At 46.4% G+C, this 19,015-nt stretch overlaps 3 non-coding genes across 3 annotated transcripts; all 3 read right to left on the bottom strand.

Moving 5' to 3' along the window:
- Positions 1-5,404: 5,404 nt before the first annotated feature.
- trnag-ucc (transfer RNA glycine (anticodon UCC)) lies at positions 5,405-5,477 on the bottom strand. Its single transcript has one exon. It is a non-coding gene; the product is annotated as a tRNA-Gly (tRNA).
- A 2,949-nt stretch (positions 5,478-8,426) lies between these two features.
- trnag-ucc (transfer RNA glycine (anticodon UCC)) lies at positions 8,427-8,497 on the bottom strand. The gene has a single exon. It is a non-coding gene; the product is annotated as a tRNA-Gly (tRNA).
- Positions 8,498-14,490: 5,993 nt separating this feature from the next.
- Positions 14,491-14,561, bottom strand: trnag-ucc (transfer RNA glycine (anticodon UCC)). Its single transcript has one exon. It is a non-coding gene; the product is annotated as a tRNA-Gly (tRNA).
- Between the last annotated feature and the right edge of the window lie 4,454 nt (positions 14,562-19,015).

Below are 19,015 nucleotides of genomic sequence, written 5' to 3'. Positions count from 1 at the left end.
ATCCCACCGTGGCAGCTCGTGGAATTTAATTTCAATTATTTCATGATTCTTGAATTGAAAGCTGGTCTCTGTAATGACGGCCATGATAATATCGTCGATTGTACTAAAAAAAATCATCTGGTTCACCAATGCACTTAAGAGGAAACATTCTGCCATCCTGACCTGGTCTGGCTTACATGTCACTCCTTGCACATGGGGATATGGTTGACTCTTATCTGCCCTCGGAAATTACTGAGCAAGCCATCCAGTTCGAGGGAGATTAGGGAAGGGCAGGATGTTCTGGCCGTGCAATTGACGCACACAGCCCACAAAAGAAGAATAAATAACAAAAAGTGCAATGCGTGGTATACAAGGACGAAAGGATTGACAGTTTGGATCTTTATTCTCTTGTAATAACAAGGCTGAGGGGTGGCCTAACGCTTGTATTTCAAATAGTGAAAACAATATTTCATGGGATGTGAGCGTCGCTCGCAAGGCCAGTCTTTGTTACACATCCCAAATTGTACTTGAACTCCGTGGATTTCTCAGCGGGCAGTTAGGAATCAAACTCAAATGTCCTGGCCAGGGAAGACATCAGTGAACCATCACTGACATTAGCGTTTAATTGCAGATTTTTATTATTGAGTTTAATTTCCAGCAGCAGCCATGGTGGGAAATGAACATAAGTCCCCCGGATATTTCCACTGCTCCACTAACTCCTCTTAGAGAGATATATCAAGTCGAATGGACTCTATATCGGATCCCCAAGTTATTGTTAACAATAAAATCGCAACGGAGATCTTAGAAGAAAGCTCTGTGCAATCTGGCCTCAGAACTTGGGTTGGAGTATCACATCAGTGATTCCAGGCAGACCTTCTGCAAAATCACCGCACCGAGGAAGACACAGTTGATGAAACAACGACCAAGGTGGGATTCGAACCTTAACGTGCAAAATACAATGGATTTTTATTCCATCACCTTAACCTCTCGGCCAGCTCGGCACCAAATGGGGCCTATTAAACGCCCTTCTATACTTTTTGCATTCATGAACTGTTGAAATAAATGATCCTCTTTGGTACAGGCCCTGAATATTCGGCCAGATGTGTAAAGGTGGAAATGTAGTTTCTTCCATTAACATAAATGCCCACCACATCAGATCAGGGACTGTTGTAAACCGACTGATGTGAATCACTTCAACACTTCAACCTGATATCCAACATGTTTCTACACAGTGTGAAAATCCAGCGCTGGAAGACCGGAACTTACAAGCATTTGGTTGCAAAATGAAACCCCTTCCAGCTCACTACAAGCACCGGAACACTTTAAAATGTCGTAAAATAAAATGAAACTTTGGGGTTCCCAGCTCTGCTTGTCCTTTCAGTCAAGATTGTAGCCGAGTGCAATCAGCCTCCAACCTGAATCCACACGGAGGGAGTTGCCTTATTTGACGCATAGGGATAAATTTAGAGTCTCATGGCACGGAGAAACGTTCTTTAATCTTGACATTCATTTTCATCACGCGTGTTTTTAGTGATGCATTTTCTGCAATGAGTTCCCGGGTGTTCAAACCTGGTCCTGATTTCCGGAACTGCCACCACCTCGAGCGCGAAAAAAATTACTGCATTAAGATGCCCGATGGGCTCGTTTGGGAATTGAACCCGGGTCCTCTCGCAGATTAATAGAATGAAATTCGCAACGCGTGAATCATGCCACTAGACCAACGAGCCACCTGTACTACAAAGTGCAGTCAAAGGATCTTTTTCTTGTCACCCATAGTGTATCAAACAAAAGCGAATTACTGTTCCTGCTGGTTTTCTTTTGGAATGTATTAGAAACCCCGGGGATGACTCCAACCAGTGGAGAGATTCCCTCCTCATTTCCATGAACTTTCAGTTTTGCTGGGGTTCCTTGATGCCCGCACTAGGTCAAATGCTTCCCTGAACATAAGAGAACACTTGAACCTCACGGCTTGAGTTCAGCTGTTTCTCCATGTTTGGACCAAGGCTGCAAAGAGGTCAGAATGTGATTTAAAAGATGCCATACATGGTTTGGTTGAATGGACAGAAAATTGGCAAATGGAATTCAATCCCAGAAAGTTTGGGGTAATGCATTTGGGGAGGGCAAACAAAGAAAGGGAACACTCAATAAACGGGAGGATATTGAGAAAGGTTGCGGAAGTGAGAAACGTTGGAGTGCATGTTCACATTTCCCTGAAGGTGGCAAGACAGGGGGACAAGGTGGTAACGGAATGTTTTCCTTTATTGAACGAAGTATTGAATACAAAAACAGGGATATAATGCTGGAAATCTATAAAACGCTGGTTAGGCCACGGTTGGAATTTTGTGCACAGTTCTGGTCATCACATTACAGGAAGGACACAAATGCTCTGGAGGGAGTGCAGAGAATATTTAAAAGAATGCTACAAGGGCTTGAAAATTGCAGCTGTGAGGAAAGGTTGGATATTCTAGGGTTGTTTTCCTTAGGACAGAGGAGGTTGAGGGGTGACCTAATTGAGGTGCAAAAAGATTATGAGCGACCTAGGGCTGGGGATCAGAACCAGTTGGGTTTCTCTGGCAGAGAAACACCAGAGACACAAAGGGCCGAATGGGCTTTCTCTGTGGTGTAACTTCTCTAAGATTCCATGTGTATAAGTGCCGGATTCATTCTGTATCACTCTGTCCCTGGTAAAGGATTTGAGTGTCTGACTCCTGATGTATTTGTCAGCCTCTGGGGATCAGTCATTCATTCTGCATTGCTCTCTCTGGAAAACTATGTGAGTGCGGGATTCATTATGTATTGGTCAGTCTCTGGGGATGTGTGTGAGTGTAGGATTCACTCTGCATTGCTCTGTCTCTGGTGCACTATGTGAGTGTGGGATTCATTATGTGTTCGTCAGTCTCTGGGGATGTTTGTGCGTGTGGGATTCACTCTGCATTGCTCTGCCTCTGGTACACTATGTGAGTGTGGGATTCATTATGTATTGGTCAGTCTCTGGGGATGTGTGTGCGTGTATGATTCACTCTGCATTGCTCTGTCTCTGGTGCACTATGTGAGTGTGGGATTCATTATGTATCTGTGAGTCTCTGAGGTACTTTGAAAATCAGTATTCATTCTACCAAGAATATACTTCATTGGGCCATTTGGACACATTGGTACATTATTGCTAACCATCTTCAATCCAGTTTACTTTAAGTAATATTACCTTTTTTTCCATGAAATCTATTCCCTCTCCTATGCTTATCTTGCTTTCCCTGAAATACAGCTGTGCTAATCGTCTTGACTGCTCAATATGACAGCCAGTTCCAAATTCTACCGACTCAGTGGGAAAACAAGGTAGTATCGAATTCTCTTTGAATTGATTGTTGACACCTCTATGTCCACCCTATCACATCCCGTCACTAATTCCTCATATTGAGCTGTTTCTGCAACACACACAGTTAATGTCATTGTATCAAAATCCTGGAACTCCCTCCCTCACAGCACTGTGGGTCTACCTACACCACAGGGACTGCAGCGGTCCAGGAAGGCAGCTCACCACCACCTTCTCAAGGTCACTTAGGAATGCACAATAAATGCTGGCCGAGCCAGCGAATCTCATATCCATTGAATTAATAAAAAAAAGTTCCGCTCTGTTGCAGTTCTCAGCTCTGGCCAGTAGATGTCAGCACACTCAGAGAGCGACAGAACAGACAAGAAGCGTTCACATTTTATTGGACGGCGAAGGGTTATTTGGTTCAATGCAGATCTGTCAATGGCACTCTGTACCTGTGATATTGTAAAGTAAGTATGGGAATCATATGTTTCTTTCATCACTTGGTTCTGTTTGTGTGCATGAGATTCATTCTGTATCTGTCAGTGGGATTAATTTTACATCTGTCAATCTTTGTTATTATAAATCATTGTGAGATTCAATTGCAGTTTTCCCAATCATCGGTATTGTATGTGAAAGTAGAAGTTACAGTGTGTGTGTGTTAGTGTGTGGTCTTCCATTTGTATCCATCAGCATCTGTTACTCTATGTGATGCTTGGAATCTTTCTAAATCTCTCAGTGGTACAATTGGTGTGTCATATTTCTTTAGTATCTCTCAGATTCAGCTATTGTGAGTGAGTGCAGTGACCAGCCTGTATCTTTCAGCATCTGGCACTGAAAATGTGCTTGAGAATTATTCTCTGCTTCTGTGTGAGTGTGGGATTCATTATATAACCTTCAGTCTCTGGGACTAATTATAAGTTTGGATTCATTCCACATACATTTCCAGCAGAACAACAAGCCACTGATATGGTAGGTTTAAAGCAAACAATGTGTGTAAGCTTTGGCTGAGTATTAAATCTCTGGAGGAAACACTACGTTTATTCTGATTTCGTCAATTATTTGCCTGTTGGAAAAAAGTATATTTTAGGACTCAAGTACAGGTGGAGTGGAAGATACAGATTCCATCAATTTAACCTCTATAAATAATAATTGTGAAAAGTTTGAGAGACTTTAGACAGGCTCTAGCTCTGATTGGTCAGTCCATTCTCAATCCTAATCTTCAACCAATCGGAGAGCCAAGTAACAGGAATTGGAAGTGCCGATTGGCTTATATTTTCAAATTCGAAAAGCCCGCCAATTTGAGGGGGGAAAAAAGATAATAGCCGAACGGCTTAATTTCAAGGCAACAATTTTAATCTCACGCTTTAGGAGCTGTAATATTCCATTCTGCGTCACAGAATCCTGGCGCTATTTTAGGAACAGATTAAATGTGTCAATCTCTTATCTGTAACCGGCGGTAACAAAGCAGCGATTTAAAACAGAGCCAATCTCAGCTCACTGGAAACGCAATAACATAGGTTACCAACCGACTCCTTCATACAGGTTTCATCGGAACAGAGAGAAACGGCTGATTTCTGATCCTGTCCCCGGAAAGCGGCCGGGAATGTTACAATCGGAAGAGCGGAGCGCTCCAGCAGCCACACGCTCAGCATAGCTGCTCTTTCTCATGAGCCTGTGAACACGGCCCGCGGGGAGCTGCAGTCCAGCCCGGGAGGAGCGAGACTTGGCTTTGGCTTTGTCCTGGGCTCCACCGCCGGTCTTTCTACAATCTTACACACACTGACACCACGAATGAAGAATTCCTCTCGCACACACCCTTTCCCTATCTTCTGGGGAATGTAGACGGCCACTTCTGAAAGCCCGGTCATGAGCTTGTGTGATACACAGCGCGAAATGATCTGATCAGGGTAGCCATTACCCTGCAGGATGCCTTTGATGAGCCCGATTTCAGCATCAAGCTTGAACGGTGAACAAATGGCTCGGGCCCGAATCACAAAGTTGCTGATAAGACCAATCTTACAGAGCGTGGAACTGTAAGAATCCCAACGCGTATTTTAACTAATTTAGAGAATTTTGGTCTGACTACGGATTAGGCTGAAAATAAATCACGAATGCGATGGCCGGGAATCGAACCCGGGTAAAACTGCTTGGAAGGCAGCTATGCTCACCACTATACCACCATCGCCCGTTTTTTCAAATTACAATCAGCATTTATAGTACCGCGAAACACACTATATCTTTGGCATCTTGTGTCTGATTGATAAACTGATTTGAAATAATTCTCACCATGTTTATGTTGTTTCACACGCATTTAAAATGACCCCAAAGAAGTTACCTCTTTGCACGACTCACGTGCAGCCAGCAGAGGGCACCAGTCCACAATAAATTCTCTCCTGCTGTTACTGTGGACACATCGAGACAGGAAAATGTCTGTTGCTGCCCGGGGAACGGGCCGTGAAACAGACAAAGATAGTGACCAACTACAACGGCCCCATGTAGATATCCACAAAGTTCAGAACAATAAAAAAATGCAACTTATCCTGGAAGGGATGATGAAGTTCTCTCTGAAATAACTACACCAACACTGCCCTTAAAATAATTGATTTGCTGTCACTAATTCAATACCAACCGTTTAAATTTCAGCCGGTATTCATTTCCAGTTCTTAGACAGACACTTTCACTGACCGGTTCAATCTTTGCAAAACATTTCGAATTCCCTCTCAATAAACTAAATTACAGGCCCGTGATCCGATTTTATCTTGTTCTTAGTCCCATTAATTTGTGATACCTGCAGACTAACTGGTTTAGAGGCTGATGTGTTTGTGACCTTCGTTCTCCTTCTCTGCCTGATCCTCACACCTCCTGACTGCCTTGTAGATTACAAATCTCCCCAACTCAACCTTGGCCAAACCCCGCGTCACAACTCAAATCCAAACATATTATATTCTCCAATTCAGCTGGAAGAGGGGTTAGTAAAAGTCTCAATGCTTCTGGGAGGGGAGTTGTGTGTTAATGGAATAGAAGATGTCCTAGAAATGGAAGCAGACTGTTTGTCTGTTTGTAGAAGCGACTGGAATGAGGCGGGGATATTGCTGACAGGTCTGGATTTAAAAGATCCCGGTTTCTAACTATAGATAATCAAGATGTTCCATTGAGTAAGATTTGTTTCGAGCGCCCTGTTCACTAATGGTGCCCAGAATTCGAAAACAAATCAGTTCGAACAGGCAGGAGGCGGAGCTAGATGATCACAGACTCTGTTCTTTCTGTCACTCAGTCTCCTCCCCTCCCGTTCTCAGTCAGGTCGGGGCGGGCTATTTAAAAGAGGAACGTGAAGCAGCTCGTCTCTCATAGTCTGCAGCGATCGGAGTGAAGAATCATCATGTCTGGCAGAGGGAAAGGAGGCAAAGGACTGGGGAAAGGCGGAGCAAAGCGGCACCGCAAAGTGCTTCGTGATAATATCCAGGGCATCACCAAACCAGCAATCCGCCGCCTGGCTCGCCGTGGCGGTGTCAAGCGGCTCTCGAGTTTGATCTATGAGGAGACTCGCGGGGCGCTGAAGGTTTTCCTGGAGAATGTGATCAGGGATGCGGTCACCTACACTGAACACGCCAAGCGCAAGACGGTCACTGCCATGGATATGGTGTACGCTCTGAAACGCCAGGGCCGCACTCTCTATGGTTTCGGCGGCTGAACAACTCGACCCTTTCTACCGAACAAACAACAAAGGCTCTTTTCAGAGCCACCCAAAACGTCACATTAAGAGCACTGACCTGGGAACGGGAGCGAGAAATCTCAAACTGTAACTGAATGAAAAGCAACTTTAGCATCATTTCATTCTCTTTCTGTCACTAGTTCATTTATTAAGGATGTTGATGTTTTAAGTGGGGAGTGCAGCGGTCTATTACCTCCCCAGACCCCACTCTCCCACTCCAATATAGTGGAAGAACGACTCACTCCATTTTCTCTTCAATATCTATTAAACCGTGACATGAATAAAACCCATACAGTTCATGATGTTTATGTGGGAGACCCGGAACTGTCGGTAGTCATGGTGATTTCGCCCATCAGTAGGAGCTTTCTACCCGCCTGTTATAAACAGCTCAGGTAAAGATTCCGAATTGAAACCGGGTTGAAAGGCATGTAGAGCCAAAATGAGACTTTTCTCAGGTTTTATACTGGTGTCTTTTGCAGCGAAGCTGTTATTTTTTAATGAAAATACTGGAAAATTTCACCAGGTCTGGCAGCACCTTTGCGGAGAGAGGGAATTATCTCTTCGAGTGGGCATGACACTTCTTCAGTGCCAGAATGAAATGAGTTCAGACAGTGAGCAGCCCTTTCACAGACTCTGTGAGAAGCTCTGAAAAGAGCCTTTGGGTTATTAGATTAAAGAATGGCCGATTCACTTGGTCTTCGAGCCCGCAGCGGCGCTGGTTTTCTTGGGCAGCAGCACGGCCTGGATATTAGGCAGCACCCCGCCCTGAGCGATGGTCACCCCTCCCAACAGCCTGTTGAGCTCCTCGTCGTTGCGGACGGCCAGCTGCAGGTGTCTGGGGATGATGCGGGTCTTCTTGTTGTCCCGGGCCGCGTTAGCGACCAGCTCGAGGATTTCAGCCATCAGATACTCGAGCACAGCAGCCAGATAGACGGGGGCTCCGGCACCCACACGCACAGCATAGTTGCTGTTTCTCAGGAGCCTGTGAACACGGCCCACCGGGAGCTGCAGTCCAGCCCGGGAGGAGCGAGACTTGGCTTTTGCTTTGTCCTGGGCTATACCGCCGATCTTTCTACAGTCTTACACACACTTACACCACGAATGAAGAATTCCTCTCGCACTCACGCTTTCCCTATCTTCTGGGGAATGTAGTCGGCCACTTCTGAAAGCCCGGTCATGAGCTTGTGTGATACACAGCGCGAAATGATCTGGTCAGGGTAGCCATTACCCTGCAGGATGCCTTTGATGAGCCCGATTTCAGCATCAAGCTTGCACGGTGAACAAATGGCTCCGGCCCGATTCACAAAGTTGCTGATAAGACCAATCTTACAGAGCGTGGAACTGTAAGAATCCCAACGCGTATTTTAACTAATGTAGAGAATTGTGGTCTGACCACAGATAAGGCTGAAAATAAATCACTACTGCGATGGCCGGTAATCGACCCGGGTCAACTGCTTGGAAGGCAGCTATGCTCACCACTATACCACCATCGCACACTTCTTCAAATTACAGTCAGCATTTATAGTACCGCGAAACACACTATATACTTGGCATCTTGTGTCTGATTGATAAACTGTTTTGCAATAATTCTCACCATGTTTATGTTGTTTCACACACATTTAAAATTTCCCCAAAGAAGTTACCTCTTTGCACGTCTCACGTGCAGCCAGCAGAGGGCACCAGTCCACAATAAATTCTCTCCGGCTGTTTCTGTGGACACATCGAGACAGGAAAAGGTCTGTTGCTGCCTGGGGAACGGGCCGTGAAACAGACAAAGATAGTGACCAACTACAACGGCTCCATGTAGATATCCACAAAGTTCCGAACAATAAAAAAAATGCAACTTATCCTGGAAGGGATGATGAAGTTCTCTCTGAAATAACTACACCAACACTTCCCTTAAAATAATTGATTTGCTGTCACTAATTCAATACCAACCGTTTAAATTTCAGCCGGTATTCATTTCCAGTTCTTAGACAGACACTTTCACTGACCGGTTCAATCTTTGCAAAACATTTCGAATTCCCTCTCAATAAACTAAATTACAGGCCCGTGATCCGATTTTATCTTGTTCTTAGTCCCATTAATTTGTGATACCTGCAGACTAACTGGTTTAGAGGCTGATGTGTTTGTGACCTTCGTTCTCCTTCTCTGCCTGATCCTCATACCTCCTGACTGCCTTGTAGATTACAAATCTCTCCAACTCAACCTTGGCCAAACCCCGCGTCACAACTCAAACCCAAACACGTTATATTCTCCAATTCAGCTGGAAGAGGTGTTAGCAAAAGTCTCAATGCTTCTGGGAGGGGAGTTGTGTGTTAATGGAATAGAAGATGTCCTAGAAATGGAAGCAGACTGTTTGTCTGTTTGTAGAAGCGACTGGAATGAGGCGGGGATATTGCTGACAGGTCTGGATTTAAAAGATCCCGGTTTCTAACTATAGATAATCAAGATGTTCCATTGAGTAAGATTTGTTTCGAGCGCCCTGTTCACTAATGGTGCCCAGAATTCGAAAACAAATCAGTTCGAACAGGCAGGAGGCGGAGCTAGATGATCACAGACTCTGTTCTTTCTGTCACTCAGTCTCCTCCCCTCCCGTTCTCAGTCAGGTCCGGGCGGGCTATTTAAAAGAGGAACGTGAAGCAGCTCGTCTCTCATATTCTGCAGTGATCTGAGTGAAGAATCATCATGTCTGGCAGAGGGAAAGGAGGCAAAGGACTGGGGAAAGGCGGAGCAAAGCGGCACCGCAAAGTGCTTCGTGATAATATCCAGGGCATCACCAAACCAGCAATCCGCCGCCTGGCTCGCCGTGGCGGTGTCAAGCGGCTCTCGAGTTTGATCTATGAGGAGACTCGCGGGGCGCTGAAGGTTTTCCTGGAGAATGTGTTCAGGGATGCGGTCACCTACACTGAACACGCCAAGCGCAAGACGGTCACTACCATGGATGTGCTGTACGCTCTGAAACGCCAGGGTCGCATTCTCTATGGTTTCGGCGGCTGAACAACTCGACCCTTTCTACCAAACACACAACAAAGGCTCTTTTCAGAGCCACCCAAAACGTCACATTAAGAGCACTGACCTGGGAACGGGAGCGAGAAATCTCAAACTGTAACTGAATGAAAAGCAACTTTAGCATCATTTCATTCTCTTTCTGTCACTAGTTCATTTATTAAGGTTGTTGATGTTTTAAGTGGGGATTGGAGCGGTGTAGTACCTCCCCAGACCCCACTCTCCCACTCCAATATATTGGAAGAACGACTCACTCCATTTTCTCTTCAATATCTATTAAACCGTGACATGAATAAAACCCGTACAGTTCATGATGTTTATGTGGGAGACCCGGAACTGTCGGTAGTCATGGTGATTTCGCCCATCAGTAGGAGCTTTCTACCCGCCTGTTATAAACAGATCAGGTAAAGATTCCGAATTGAAACCGGGTTGAAAGGCATGTAGAGCCTAAATGAGACTTTTCTCAGGTTTTATACTAATGTCTTTTGCAGCGAAACTAGAATTTTTAATGAAAATGGTGGAAAATTTCATCAGGTCTGGCAGCACCTGTGTGGAGAGAGGGAATTATCTCTTCTAATGGGCATGACGCTTCTTCAGAGCCAGAATGAAATGAGTTCAAACAGTGAGCAGCCCTTTCACAGACTCTGTGCGTGGCTCTGAAAAGAGCCTTTGGGTTATTAGATTAAAGAATGGCCGCTTCACTTGGTCTTCGAGCCCGCAGCGGCGCTGGTTTTCTTGGGCAGCAGCACGGCCTGGATATTAGGCAGCACCCCGCCCTGAGCGATGGTCACCCCTTCCAGCAGCTTGTTGAGCTCCTCGTCGTTGCGGACGGCCAGCTGCAGGTGTCTGGGGATGATGCGAGTCTTCTTGTTGTCCCGGGCCGCGTTACCGGCCAGCTCGAGGATTTCAGCCGTCAGATACTCGAGTACAGCAGCCAGATAGACCGGGGTTCCGGCACCCACACGCACAACATAGTCGCCCTTTCTCAGGAGCCTGTGAACACGGCCCACCGGGAACTGCAGTCCAGCGCGAAAGGAGCGATACTTGGCTTTGGCTTTGTCCTGGGCTCTACCGCCGGTCTTTCTACAATCTTACACACACTTACACCACGAATGAAGAATTCCTCCCGCACACACCCTTCCTCAAACTTCTGGGGAATGCAGTCGGCCGACTTCTGAATGGTCAAGGTGTTCGGAATCTCATTGGGTGGCTTTTGTAACAAATCAGAGAGCAGCTTATTTCACCAACCAAAAAACATCAAAAAGAAAAAAAACAAAATACCGCGGATGCTGGAAATCTAGCCAAAAATAAAAATACCTGTATAAACTCAGCAGGTCTGACAGCATCTGCGGAGGGGAATACAGAGCGATCTGATGAAGAGTCATACGGACTCGAAGCGTCAACTGTATTCCCCTCCGCAGATGCTGTCAGACCTGCTGAGTTTTTCCAAGAACAAAAAGAAAATGGACCGTAGATTGAGCCAACCTGGCAGAGCTGAAACGGTTTTACAAATTGAACATTAGCGCCAATGTATTTGAGTGTGGCTGAAAAAAGAGACATGTCAAAGCTTTTCCTTCTGCAATCAAACAGGACACTGGCAAGAAAACCAATGTAAGGGGAAGACAACAATTTATACTGATAGAGAATATACTTCAGGGTGGAAAGTGACGGTCTCAGGCCCGGTCATGAGCTTGTGTGATACACAGCGCGAAATGATCTGATCAGGGTAGCCATTACCCTGCAGGATGCCTTTGATGAGCCCGATTTCAGCATCAAGCTTGCACGGTGAACAAATGGCTCGGACCCGATTCACAAAGTTGCCGATAAGACTAATCTTACAGAGCGTGGGACTGTAAGAACCCCAACGCGTATTTTAACCAGTGTAGAGAATTGTGGTCTGACCACGGATAAGGCTGAAAATAAATCACTCCTGCGATGGCCAGGAATCGACCCGGGTCAACTGCTTGGAAGGCAGCTATGCTCACCACTATACCACCATCGCACACTTCTTCAAATTACAGTCACCATTTATAGTACCGCAAAACACACTATATCTTTGGCATCTTGTGTCTGATTGATAAACTGTTTTGCAATAATTCTCACCATGTTTATGTTGTTTTACACACATTTAAAATTTCCCCAAAGAAGTTACCTCTTTGCACGTCTCACGTGCAGCCAGCAGATGGCACCAGTCCACAATATATTGGCTCCTGCTGTTTCTGTGGACACATCGAGACAGGAAAAGGTCTGTTGCTGCCCGGGGAACGGGCCGTGAAACAGACAAAGATAGTGACCAACTACAACGGCTCCATGTAGATATCCACAAAGTTCCGAACAATAAAAAAATGCAACTTATCCTGGAAGGGATGATGAAGTTCTCTCTGAAATAACTACACCAACACCTCCCTTAAAATAATTGATTTGCTGTCACTAATTCAATACCATTGCTGACTGGTCTGGATTTAAAAGATCCGGGTTTCAAACGATAGATAAACAAGATGTTCCATTAATGGTGCCCAGAATTCGAAAACAAATCAGTTCGAACAGGCAGGAGGCGGAGCTGGATGATCACAGACTCTGTTCTGTCTGTCACTCAGTCTCCTCCCCGCCCCGCCTCTCACTCTCTGTCCCGTTCTCAGTCAGGTCGGGGCGGGTTATTTAAAAGAGGAACTTGAAGCAGCTCGTCTCTCATATTCTGCAGTGATCTGAGTGAAGGTTCATCATGTCTGGCAGAGGGAAAGGAGGCAAAGGACTGGGGAAAGGCGGAGCAAAGCGGCACCGCAAAGTGCTTCGTGATAATATCCAGGGCATCACCAAACCAGCAATCCGCCGCCTGGCTCGCCGAGGCGGTGTCAAGCGGCTCTCGGGTTTGATCTATGAGGAGACTCGCGGGTCGCTGAAGGTTTTCCTGGAGAATGTGATCAGGGATGCGGTCACCTACACTGAACACGCCAAGCGCAAGACGGTCACTGCCATGGATATGGTGTACGCTCTGAAACGCCAGGGCCGCACTCTCTATGGTTTCGGCGGCTGAACAACTCGACCCTTTCTACCGAACAAACAACAAAGGCTCTTTTCAGAGCCACCCAAAACGTCACATTAAGAGCACTGACCTGGGAACGGGAGCGAGAAATCTCAAACTGTAACTGAATGAAAAGCAACTTTAGCATCATTTCATTCTCTTTCTGTCACTAGTTCATTTATTAAGGATGTTGATGTTTTAAGTGGGGAGTGCAGCGGTCTATTACCTCCCCAGACCCCACTCTCCCACTCCAATATAGTGGAAGAACGACTCACTCCATTTTCTCTTCAATATCTATTAAACCGTGACATGAATAAAACCCATACAGTTCATGATGTTTATGTGGGAGACCCGGAACTGTCGGTAGTCATGGTGATTTCGCCCATCAGTAGGAGCTTTCTACCCGCCTGTTATAAACAGCTCAGGTAAAGATTCCGAATTGAAACCGGGTTGAAAGGCATGTAGAGCCAAAATGAGACTTTTCTCAGGTTTTATACTGGTGTCTTTTGCAGCGAAGCTGTTATTTTTTAATGAAAATACTGGAAAATTTCACCAGGTCTGGCAGCACCTTTGCGGAGAGAGGGAATTATCTCTTCGAGTGGGCATGACACTTCTTCAGTGCCAGAATGAAATGAGTTCAGACAGTGAGCAGCCCTTTCACAGACTCTGTGAGAAGCTCTGAAAAGAGCCTTTGGGTTATTAGATTAAAGAATGGCCGATTCACTTGGTCTTCGAGCCCGCAGCGGCGCTGGTTTTCTTGGGCAGCAGCACGGCCTGGATATTAGGCAGCACCCCGCCCTGAGCGATGGTCACCCCTCCCAACAGCCTGTTGAGCTCCTCGTCGTTGCGGACGGCCAGCTGCAGGTGTCTGGGGATGATGCGGGTCTTCTTGTTGTCCCGGGCCGCGTTAGCGACCAGCTCGAGGATTTCAGCCATCAGATACTCGAGCACAGCAGCCAGATAGACGGGGGCTCCGGCACCCACACGCACAGCATAGTTGCTGTTTCTCAGGAGCCTGTGAACACGGCCCACCGGGAGCTGCAGTCCAGCCCGGGAGGAGCGAGACTTGGCTTTTGCTTTGTCCTGGGCTATACCGCCGATCTTTCTACAGTCTTACACACACTTACACCACGAATGAAGAATTCCTCTCGCACTCACGCTTTCCCTATCTTCTGGGGAATGTAGTCGGCCACTTCTGAAAGCCCGGTCATGAGCTTGTGTGATACACAGCGCGAAATGATCTGGTCAGGGTAGCCATTACCCTGCAGGATGCCTTTGATGAGCCCGATTTCAGCATCAAGCTTGCACGGTGAACAAATGGCTCCGGCCCGATTCACAAAGTTGCTGATAAGACCAATCTTACAGAGCGTGGAACTGTAAGAATCCCAACGCGTATTTTAACTAATGTAGAGAATTGTGGTCTGACCACAGATAAGGCTGAAAATAAATCACTACTGCGATGGCCGGTAATCGACCCGGGTCAACTGCTTGGAAGGCAGCTATGCTCACCACTATACCACCATCGCACACTTCTTCAAATTACAGTCAGCATTTATAGTACCGCGAAACACACTATATACTTGGCATCTTGTGTCTGATTGATAAACTGTTTTGCAATAATTCTCACCATGTTTATGTTGTTTCACACACATTTAAAATTTCCCCAAAGAAGTTACCTCTTTGCACGTCTCACGTGCAGCCAGCAGAGGGCACCAGTCCACAATAAATTCTCTCCGGCTGTTTCTGTGGACACATCGAGACAGGAAAAGGTCTGTTGCTGCCTGGGGAACGGGCCGTGAAACAGACAAAGATAGTGACCAACTACAACGGCTCCATGTAGATATCCACAAAGTTCCGAACAATAAAAAAAATGCAACTTATCCTGGAAGGGATGATGAAGTTCTCTCTGAAATAACTACACCAACACTTCCCTTAAAATAATTGATTTGCTGTCACTAATTCAATACCAACCGTTTAAATTTCAGCCGGTATTCATTTCCAGTTCTTAGACAGACACTTTCACTGACCGGTTCAATCTTTGCAAAACATTTCGAATTCCCTCTCAATAAACTAAATTACAGGCCCGTGATCCGATTTTATCTTGTTCTTAGTCCCATTAATTTGTGATACCTGCAGACTAACTGGTTTAGAGGCTGATGTGTTTGTGACCTTCGTTCTCCTTCTCTGCCTGATCCTCATACCTCCTGACTGCCTTGTAGATTACAAATCTCTCCAACTCAACCTTGGCCAAACCCCGCGTCACAACTCAAACCCAAACACGTTATATTCTCCAATTCAGCTGGAAGAGGTGTTAGCAAAAGTCTCAATGCTTCTGGGAGGGGAGTTGTGTGTTAATGGAATAGAAGATGTCCTAGAAATGGAAGCAGACTGTTTGTCTGTTTGTAGAAGCGACTGGAATGAGGCGGGGATATTGCTGACAGGTCTGGATTTAAAAGATCCCGGTTTCTAACTATAGATAATCAAGATGTTCCATTGAGTAAGATTTGTTTCGAGCGCCCTGTTCACTAATGGTGCCCAGAATTCGAAAACAAATCAGTTCGAACAGGCAGGAGGCGGAGCTAGATGATCACAGACTCTGTTCTTTCTGTCACTCAGTCTCCTCCCCTCCCGTTCTCAGTCAGGTCCGGGCGGGCTATTTAAAAGAGGAACGTGAAGCAGCTCGTCTCTCATATTCTGCAGTGATCTGAGTGAAGAATCATCATGTCTGGCAGAGGGAAAGGAGGCAAAGGACTGGGGAAAGGCGGAGCAAAGCGGCACCGCAAAGTGCTTCGTGATAATATCCAGGGCATCACCAAACCAGCAATCCGCCGCCTGGCTCGCCGTGGCGGTGTCAAGCGGCTCTCGAGTTTGATCTATGAGGAGACTCGCGGGGCGCTGAAGGTTTTCCTGGAGAATGTGTTCAGGGATGCGGTCACCTACACTGAACACGCCAAGCGCAAGACGGTCACTACCATGGATGTGCTGTACGCTCTGAAACGCCAGGGTCGCATTCTCTATGGTTTCGGCGGCTGAACAACTCGACCCTTTCTACCAAACACACAACAAAGGCTCTTTTCAGAGCCACCCAAAACGTCACATTAAGAGCACTGACCTGGGAACGGGAGCGAGAAATCTCAAACTGTAACTGAATGAAAAGCAACTTTAGCATCATTTCATTCTCTTTCTGTCACTAGTTCATTTATTAAGGTTGTTGATGTTTTAAGTGGGGATTGGAGCGGTGTAGTACCTCCCCAGACCCCACTCTCCCACTCCAATATATTGGAAGAACGACTCACTCCATTTTCTCTTCAATATCTATTAAACCGTGACATGAATAAAACCCGTACAGTTCATGATGTTTATGTGGGAGACCCGGAACTGTCGGTAGTCATGGTGATTTCGCCCATCAGTAGGAGCTTTCTACCCGCCTGTTATAAACAGATCAGGTAAAGATTCCGAATTGAAACCGGGTTGAAAGGCATGTAGAGCCTAAATGAGACTTTTCTCAGGTTTTATACTAATGTCTTTTGCAGCGAAACTAGAATTTTTAATGAAAATGGTGGAAAATTTCATCAGGTCTGGCAGCACCTGTGTGGAGAGAGGGAATTATCTCTTCTAATGGGCATGACGCTTCTTCAGAGCCAGAATGAAATGAGTTCAAACAGTGAGCAGCCCTTTCACAGACTCTGTGCGTGGCTCTGAAAAGAGCCTTTGGGTTATTAGATTAAAGAATGGCCGCTTCACTTGGTCTTCGAGCCCGCAGCGGCGCTGGTTTTCTTGGGCAGCAGCACGGCCTGGATATTAGGCAGCACCCCGCCCTGAGCGATGGTCACCCCTTCCAGCAGCTTGTTGAGCTCCTCGTCGTTGCGGACGGCCAGCTGCAGGTGTCTGGGGATGATGCGAGTCTTCTTGTTGTCCCGGGCCGCGTTACCGGCCAGCTCGAGGATTTCAGCCGTCAGATACTCGAGTACAGCAGCCAGATAGACCGGGGTTCCGGCACCCACACGCACAACATAGTCGCCCTTTCTCAGGAGCCTGTGAACACGGCCCACCGGGAACTGCAGTCCAGCGCGAAAGGAGCGATACTTGGCTTTGGCTTTGTCCTGGGCTCTACCGCCGGTCTTTCTACAATCTTACACACACTTACACCACGAATGAAGAATTCCTCCCGCACACACCCTTCCTCAAACTTCTGGGGAATGCAGTCGGCCGACTTCTGAATGGTCAAGGTGTTCGGAATCTCATTGGGTGGCTTTTGTAACAAATCAGAGAGCAGCTTATTTCACCAACCAAAAAACATCAAAAAGAAAAAAAACAAAATACCGCGGATGCTGGAAATCTAGCCAAAAATAAAAATACCTGTATAAACTCAGCAGGTCTGACAGCATCTGCGGAGGGGAATACAGAGCGATCTGATGAAGAGTCATACGGACTCGAAGCGTCAACTGTATTCCCCTCCGCAGATGCTGTCAGACCTGCTGAGTTTTTCCAAGAACAAAAAGAAAATGGACCGTAGATTGAGCCAACCTGGCAGAGCTGAAACGGTTTTACAAATTGAACATTAGCGCCAATGTATTTGAGTGTGGCTGAAAAAAGAGACATGTCAAAGCTTTTCCTTCTGCAATCAAACAGGACACTGGCAAGAAAACCAATGTAAGGGGAAGACAACAATTTATACTGATAGAGAATATACTTCAGGGTGGAAAGTGACGGTCTCAGGCCCGGTCATGAGCTTGTGTGATACACAGCGCGAAATGATCTGATCAGGGTAGCCATTACCCTGCAGGATGCCTTTGATGAGCCCGATTTCAGCATCAAGCTTGCACGGTGAACAAATGGCTCGGACCCGATTCACAAAGTTGCCGATAAGACTAATCTTACAGAGCGTGGGACTGTAAGAACCCCAACGCGTATTTTAACCAGTGTAGAGAATTGTGGTCTGACCACGGATAAGGCTGAAAATAAATCACTCCTGCGATGGCCAGGAATCGACCCGGGTCAACTGCTTGGAAGGCAGCTATGCTCACCACTATACCACCATCGCACACTTCTTCAAATTACAGTCACCATTTATAGTACCGCAAAACACACTATATCTTTGGCATCTTGTGTCTGATTGATAAACTGTTTTGCAATAATTCTCACCATGTTTATGTTGTTTTACACACATTTAAAATTTCCCCAAAGAAGTTACCTCTTTGCACGTCTCACGTGCAGCCAGCAGATGGCACCAGTCCACAATATATTGGCTCCTGCTGTTTCTGTGGACACATCGAGACAGGAAAAGGTCTGTTGCTGCCCGGGGAACGGGCCGTGAAACAGACAAAGATAGTGACCAACTACAACGGCTCCATGTAGATATCCACAAAGTTCCGAACAATAAAAAAATGCAACTTATCCTGGAAGGGATGATGAAGTTCTCTCTGAAATAACTACACCAACACCTCCCTTAAAATAATTGATTTGCTGTCACTAATTCAATACCATTGCTGACTGGTCTGGATTTAAAAGATCCGGGTTTCAAACGATAGATAAACAAGATGTTCCATTAATGGTGCCCAGAATTCGAAAACAAATCAGTTCGAACAGGCAGGAGGCGGAGCTGGATGATCACAGACTCTGTTCTGTCTGTCACTCAGTCTCCTCCCCGCCCCGCCTCTCACTCTCTGTCCCGTTCTCAGTCAGGTCGGGGCGGGTTATTTAAAAGAGGAACTTGAAGCAGCTCGTCTCTCATATTCTGCAGTGATCTGAGTGAAGGTTCATCATGTCTGGCAGAGGGAAAGGAGGCAAAGGACTGGGGAAAGGCGGAGCAAAGCGGCACCGCAAAGTGCTTCGTGATAATATCCAGGGCATCACCAAACCAGCAATCCGCCGCCTGGCTCGCCGAGGCGGTGTCAAGCGGCTCTCGGGTTTGATCTATGAGGAGACTCGCGGGTCGCTGAAGGTTTTCCTGGAGAATGTGATCAGGGATGCGGTCACC

This window comes from Cetorhinus maximus, unplaced genomic scaffold, assembly GCF_964194155.1.
Source record: "Cetorhinus maximus unplaced genomic scaffold, sCetMax3.hap1.1 HAP1_SCAFFOLD_794, whole genome shotgun sequence".
Lineage (NCBI taxonomy): Eukaryota > Metazoa > Chordata > Chondrichthyes > Lamniformes > Cetorhinidae > Cetorhinus > Cetorhinus maximus.
This window is presented reverse-complemented; position numbering and strand designations above follow the sequence as displayed.